At 43.2% G+C, this 7,507-nt stretch overlaps 2 pseudogenes; one reads left to right on the top strand and one right to left on the bottom strand.

The window, feature by feature from the left end:
• The first annotated feature begins 2,675 nt into the window (after positions 1–2,675).
• On the top strand, positions 2,676–3,635 carry LOC138149646 (thiamine-triphosphatase pseudogene; annotated as a pseudogene).
• Positions 3,636–4,182: 547 nt separating this feature from the next.
• Positions 4,183–5,472, bottom strand: LOC138149364 (F-box/WD repeat-containing protein 2 pseudogene; annotated as a pseudogene).
• Between the last annotated feature and the right edge of the window lie 2,035 nt (positions 5,473–7,507).

The following is a 7,507-nucleotide window of genomic DNA, read 5'->3' as shown; positions in this document are numbered from 1 at the left end:
TACTATTTAAAATCACATCTGCAGGAGGCCTTCAACAGTAAGTAGACTTAGAGACAACAGTTAAAAATGATAATAAGGCTTAGTACCTTTGGAGAGGCTTCCTGAGTTGTTATTCAAGTTCATAATTAGGGAAATATTGTAACAACTTTCCCCAAGAGGTCTCTGGTGATGCTGGAGGAGGAAAAGTAAAGGTTTATGGATGCACAGCTGGAAGGGAATCCAGAGATTATCTAATCCAACTCCCTTAGTTTACAGATGAGGAAAGAAAGATCCTAGGAGATTAAGAAACTTGACCAAAGTCACATGAGTATCTTGCATTGGGTGGAAATAATCATCAGAGGTAGGATTGGAAAGCAGGTCCTTTGACTCCAGAGCCCAGCTCATTCCCCTGTACTACCCTGTAAAATAAGTATGGTCCCTTGATGATTGCAGTTTACTTCCCTCGGACTCCCCAGGAGACATAGAATAGCATACAACATATTCCTCACTCAGCTTATTTCCCTACCTTAACATTCTGCCAGTTTAACAATGATTTACCATATTTAACATTGCTGGCCTCACCCTTTTAAATCCCTAATATGTGAAATGTGCATGAAAGCACTGGCTGATATTTTTCCATGTCCCTCTTTCTCCTTCCCTTGACTCTAGATCTCTAAGAGAATCATTTACTGAAAGGCATGATTGGAAAAGCTTAATTCTTGTCCAGACATGCTAGAAAGAATTCATACTTTGTTTGAATACAATTTGTTATATAGACATAATTTGTTAGCCAGACTGTTAAATACATGAATCTCGGGACAGTCAAAGAGCTACTTGCTAACTTTTTCAGACCTTTGAAGAAAACTGAATGGGAACAGAAAAGAATTTCAGAGTTCAAAAAGACACAAGCAGGAGCAGGGCCATAACTAATATATGGTGAATGGGGATTTGCTCCAGAGAACTGACCCAGGTTGGGGACAAGCTTCTTCCCCATAGCAATAAGGTTCCCACTTTGAGGCCCGGTCCCCCAAATACTATTGTTATGGCATCCCCTTCCTAGGGTCCTTGGCCCTATGGCTCCAACCCCAATGGGAAAAAAGGTCCAACTGCCTCTTCTCCCTGTTTTCCAGGAATCTATGGTCAGACTTTCCTGTGTACTGTTGCTGCTACCACCACTTCCAATTGTTTTTGTCCCAGATAAAAAAAAATATTTTGCTTCTATCTATCAGCCTTGGGACTGAGATCTGCAAAAAATACTTCCCTCACATCACATGTTCTAATTCTCTCCAAAATACAGGATGTTCTGAGTTATTAAAGCTTTTAAAATGCATTAAGACTTTTCAGACAGCCTGTATGTTTCTTCCCCTTATGGGAAAAGTCTAAGCCCAGTGTCAGGATTGCAGGATTCTGAACTGGAAGAAATTTAAGGTCATTTAGTTCAATTTCTTTATTTTACAGAATGAGAAACTAAGGTCTAAAATGGTTAAGTGGCTTACCATGGTCACATAGCTTATAATTAGAATAATACCTGAGGTTCATGCACAGGTTTTCTGATTCCAAATTCAGCTGTATTCCCATGACCACACATTGCTTAGGGATCTGTTGATGCTACTGTGGAATAAAACCACACCGTCCAGGGGAAAGGTCAAAGCCAGGGTTGATATTGAATCACTTTGAATGTATGATTCAACACAATTTCCCAGAAGTAAAAATAACATTCATGTGCACATGCACATTCACAACCAGGCACATTTATGTGCAAAATAAATACCTACAAATATAGTTCTCTCACCTGACCCCAAAGTAAGGCTCTTGACTCTGTGCGTTTCAAAATCCTCTACAGAGAAAGTAAATTACTTCAACTCTTCTCTGAGCAGCACACTAGATCTTCCAAATTTGTTTAAGCTGATGGTCAAGCAGATGGTCCCATACTGGAACCAGGAGCCATGTGCTGGACATGGAAGGTATAAATTAATGTTCTTGATTGGATAGGGGTGATGGCAGGGGTCAAAGAATGTCCAAAGGAAATACCCTTGGTGAAATAAAGCCCTGAAATTATCAGAGAAAGGAGATGTTCTCTTAGCATCATAGACCCTGACAGATGTTTGAAAAGAAGGGGTCCAGCCCTCGTTAGCCCTCCCAGAAAAGCAATACGATGGAAATGTTGATAGTTCGCTATTATCCCTACTCCAATCCTTAATCCACACAACTGCTAAAGTGATCTTCCTTAAATGCAGTTCTGACCATGTCACCCCTCATCCACACCTCACACATATACCACCAGGAACCACTGAGTGTGTGTGCATGCTGCCACACACGCACATACATATGTGCATACACACATAAACACTCAAAAAAGTCTATTATCTCTAAGATCCATGTGAACTCTTTATGGCATCAAAAACTCTTTATAATTGGCTTCTATGCTAGCTTTCCAGCCTTCTTTTACTCCTCTCCTTGCATTCTATCCTAACCTATTCGCTGTTTCAGACACAGGATATTCCATCCTCCTTCTCTGTGCCTTTTCCCTAGTTGTTCTCTATGCCTAATAATGTCCTTTCTTCATCTCTGTCTCTTACAATCCTTTCCCCTTCATTATTCATCTCAGCCACTGCCTTCTCTATGAATCCTTTCTTGGTCCCCTTGACTGCTAGTGCCTTCCCATTCAAGATTACTTTGTATGTGGGCCTGAGGCCCAGTGACCCCAGCCCGCCCGGGGACCCGAGTGGGGATGAGGGGTAGAGTGCAGGAGCTTTGGCCTAATTCCTTCGGCCCACAGTCAGGGACTCGGGCCCCTTCACAAACCCGCAGGCCTACTAGACCCGGCCTGCAGTCTACACCGTCCCAGACAGGAACTAATATGGCCGCTGGTGCCGGGTCCAGGGCCGGAGGCGCGAGGACAGTAGAAGCTAAATCAGTTTAATTGACTGATTGGCTACAGGCAGCATGACACATCCTTGGATTGAGGTGGAACAAAAATTTGTCCCAAGACCAGGAATTGAGGATCGGTTGAAGGAACTGGGTGGCATTCAGGAGAGCCAGATTTCTTTCCGTGATAGCTACTACGACACTCCGGAGCTTACTCTTATGAAGGCTGATCACTGGCTTCGGCATCGTGAAGGGAGTGGATGGGAGCTCAAGTGTCCTGGAGCAGGAGGCAACACAGGCTCCCACACTAAGTACATAGAGCTCACAGAAGAGGCTGCCATAGCAGCCCAGTTATGTGAGAGGTTGGGGACTGCAGGGATGGGCACTGAGAGTGTATCAGAGATGCTGGGGCGGCTGAAGCTGCAAGAAGTAGCCAGTTTTGTGACGGAGCGAAGTGTCTGGAAGCTGGCACTCTCTGGAGCTGGTGATGAAGAAGAGCTGCTTACCGTAGACCTGGATACAGCGGACTTTGGCTATGCAGTAGGTGAAGTGGAAGTCCTAGTCCGAGAAGAGGCTGAGGTACCAAAAGCCTTGGAGAAGATCCACAGTCTCAGCTCCTTGCTTGGTGTTTCACAGCATGAACAAACACCTGGCAAGCTGATTGTATACCTGAAGCGATTCAGGCCTCAGGACTACCAGCGCCTATTAGAAGTAACCACAGGGAAGAATGAACAGCAGGGGGCTGCAGCCATAGAGAATTAAACAGCTACAACATGGAAAAAAAAAAAGATTACTTTGTATGTGTTTTGTAAAAAGTGGGTTTACTCTTAAGGTTTAGATACATTCTTTCCACTACCAAGTTCACTTCTGGGTATGGCACAGCCAGAACACAAGTTAATCCCTTGCTAGAAGGCCTAAGTATTTTAGGCCCTGGGTTGATCCCCTGCTGGCCTGAGTCAAGCAGGTCACTCCTCAAGACTGGTTATTTCCTGGGTTCAGCCATTAGAACTTTGGTGGCTCTTCTAAACTTTTTTTATAGGCCCAAAATTTGTTCTTTTATAATGACAGGCATAACTAAGTACAAAAGAGTTTCAATGGTATAGACTGTTAGCATGCTGAGTTGCATTGTCAATGAAATAATCCCTTTCCCCCCTCCAACTTTCTCCCCACTCCCCATTCCCCATCACTCCCAACCCAAGAAAATGAATGGTTGTGCACTGCATGAGATATCATTAGGTGTGAACTTTGGTATACAAAATCAGCTCCCATAGAGGCTGCATTGGAACTAGCAGCCTCAGCACCCAAAGTCATTTTTTTAGCTGTTATCCATAAACGTCAATCATGTTTCTTCCATAACATCAAGTGAATACTATAGTCAGGCATCCTGGTAGCAAAAACCAAACCCATGTCATTCTGCCCATCTAGTCCATTCAACCATGACATTTCACCTGCCAAGAAACTTGAGCCCCTCTTGGACTTCCTGTATTCAGGGAGAGGCCAGCGCCTGATCAGGTTCTCTTTCCTTAAGTCCATGATGTAGAGACAGCAGTTGTCAAATAACAGGTCAAAGATGCCTCCAAAGTCAAATAATGCCAAATTTGTGATCACTGGAGTCTTGATAACACTGAGAATATCATAGCTGACAAAATCCACTGATACAGTCCTAGGACTGAACTACATACAATGTATTTGCCATCAAAATGGAGTCTGGGCTGCAAACAGATACTCCGATCCTCAGATATCGACAATGTTTTTAAGCACTTGCCCTTGATTTCTCTTCCAATCGGCCAAATCTTGATTTCATACTTGCCAGCACTGAGGAGAATGGGATCTCCAGGGCTATGTAACAGAGACTTGACCTTGCACTTCTGTAAAACCACATCGGTTACCCAGTCAGTATGTCCTGTGAGTGTGTTCAGCACATCACAGTCAATAAGGCCCATAATTTCACAGGGAAGTTCGAAGGACAGCTCACGAAGAGATCAAGCTCATTGTTGTAGGCCATGCTGAACACTGCACCTCTGTGTCCTCTGCAGTGTTGGCTTTGGGATCCTGAACTCCATTCCCAGCAGGCTACTGTTACACAGCCGCACAAGTGTGGGTCTGGATACACTGTCCTGTGCTCATATCCCTGAGTTTTACGGACAAGTCATCTGACCTCATACAGAGAAGTCCATCCTTGTAATATACTCTGGCACTGTGTCCAATTAAGGAAAAGTTCTTAAGGGTTTCATGGTCCTTCAATGGCTTCATTCTCAAAATTGCCTTCAAATAAACTTTCCTCCAATGCAAAGTGGCATCATCTATCTACCAGCCCAAGCGATCTGCCAAACCTCCTTACAGGTACTTATGCTGCTTACAGAGGAGGAAACATGGAAGTAATGTCTGAGGATCGAGTCATTTTGACAAATAAAAACTGGGTTCCAGGGGAAGAAGTTTGAAGAAGTCTTGCTTGAGCAAAGTCTCTACGTCATTGGAGGGATGCCTGAGCTGGATTGCCCCACTCAGACTAATCAGGTGATCCAGACTGTCATTTTTCTGCAAGTCCATCAGAGAAAGAAATGTAACAGAAATGTTATCAAGCCATGTCTCAAAGTCGTTTCTCTCCATAAGGCTATGGAAACATTTACCTGAGGGAACGTTCAGGGACCTGGGGCCTCGGGTCGGACAAACGTTGCCTGGGTGGCCACAGTGGCCGAGCTCCTTTGGCAGCCATAGAGCTGACTCACAGCTGCTGCCTGGGTTCCACAGGCTGGGAGGGGCTTTTCTAAACTTTTGAGATCTCAAATGGCCTTGTGCCAAAAAAAAAGAAGACAAAAACAGGAAGGGACTCCATTCTAGACAAAGTCTTGCCTAAGAGACCGCACAGTAATAGGCCAGCTCTGTGGGAGAGGTATGAAGGACCCTGTTGTCACCAGCCCTCTGGACTGAGAAAATTGTCCTTATGCTACTAATACCTTGTGGTGAGAAGGAAGGAAAGAGATAGATTTGTCAGTTGGGTGCCTTATGTATGAACACTTAGTTCTGTCTCAATAGCCAATTAAAATGTTTTCCAACATTACAGAGTTAACCAACAAGAAAGTCATACAATGGCTGTATATAATGATTTCAGTTTTGCTAAAACACTTTACATATATTATCACATTTGGTTCTCACAATAGCTCTCTAATGCAGAGGTTCTCAAACTTTCTGGTCTCATGACCCTTGACGTTCATGAAAATTATTGAGGACAAAAAGGAGCTTTTTTTGTGTCAGTTTTATCTATTAATATTTACCATATTAGATATTAGTAACTGATAAAATTTTTAAAATATTTTATTCATTAAAAAACCCCATTACATATTATTTTTTTTAAAGGAGAAGAAAGTCACAGAATACCTGTGCAATGCCCTGAAATGTAAGTTAGGGTCCTCCATTCTGCTTTTCTAGAATCAGGCTCTGTAAGCATTTGTGTGGGTTGTCACCAATCAGAAAAAACTCTAAAGAGGAGAGCTGGGCTTTTCCATTCCATGTTGTCATCCACTTCCAGAAGCAGGTTCCACAAACAACCACGTGGATTGGCATCAGAGAGAACCACCTGTACCAGCTCCCAGGATTGGGCATTCATTGAGATCCCTCCCTGCTCTGTTACCTACCTGTTGTTTTTTCTATTACAGGTAAATTCTTTGGGGGAAGAGACTATTTCCTTTGTTGGATCTTCATCTAGGTCATGCTTGTTAACCTTAGTTGTCTCTTCCACCCTGGGCCCTCTTCTCTTCTTCCTCTATACATTATCTTGCTTGGTGATCTCATCAGCTCCCATAGATTGCATTATCATCTCTAGGCATATGATCAGCAGATATATTTATCCATTTCTAACCTCGTCTACCCTGACCTTTGATCTTATGTCTGGAGATGTCTGTGTTGTTATTGTTTCAGTCATGTCCAACTCTTTGTGAGCCCATTTGGGGTTTTTTTGGTGAAGATACTGGAATAACTTGCCATATCCTTCTCCAGCTGATTTTACAGAAAAAGAAACTGAGACAATGCCCAAGGCAATGCAGCTAGTTAAGTGTCTGAGGCCAGATTGGACAGAGGTCTTTTTGACTCCAGGTCCAGTGTTCCACCCTCTGTACCGCCCAGCTGCTCCCCATTTGCCTATGGGATATCTCAAACTGAATGTCTCATAGACTTCTTAAACTCATCATGCTCAAAACTAAACTTATTATCTTCCCCCTTAAACCTTTCACTCTTCCTAATTTTTCTATTGCTGTTGAAGGCACTGCCATCATCCTAGTCATTGAAATTTGCAACCCAGGTTTCGTCACTAGATGGGAAGATCCTTGAAGGCAGGGCCTATCTTTGGTCGCTTTTTGCAGCCCTAGCACTTAGCACAGTGCCTCGTACATAGTAGGCACTTTAACAAATGTTTATTAGTTGATTGACTGTTCATCAGCTCCCCATTTTCTCTTTTTCCATAACCAATCTGATGCCATACTGCCTATTTTGCTTTTGTAACTCATCTTATATATTCCCTCTTCTCTTCTCTGATAATGCTACCACCTTATTCCATGCCCTCTTCACTTCATGCCTGAGCTTTTGCAATAGAATTTCAGTTGGCTTTTCTGACATCTCTCCCTAAACTGGTCCATCTTACACTCAACTGCCAAAATCATTGTGC

This window comes from Petaurus breviceps, unplaced genomic scaffold, assembly GCF_028583685.1.
Source record: "Petaurus breviceps papuanus isolate PSGF00001 unplaced genomic scaffold, PetGlider_PUasm1.0 90847, whole genome shotgun sequence".
Classification (NCBI taxonomy): Eukaryota; Metazoa; Chordata; class Mammalia; order Diprotodontia; family Petauridae; genus Petaurus; species Petaurus breviceps.
The sequence above is the reverse complement of the archived record's forward strand: the minus strand, read 5'-3'. Positions and strand labels throughout refer to the sequence as shown.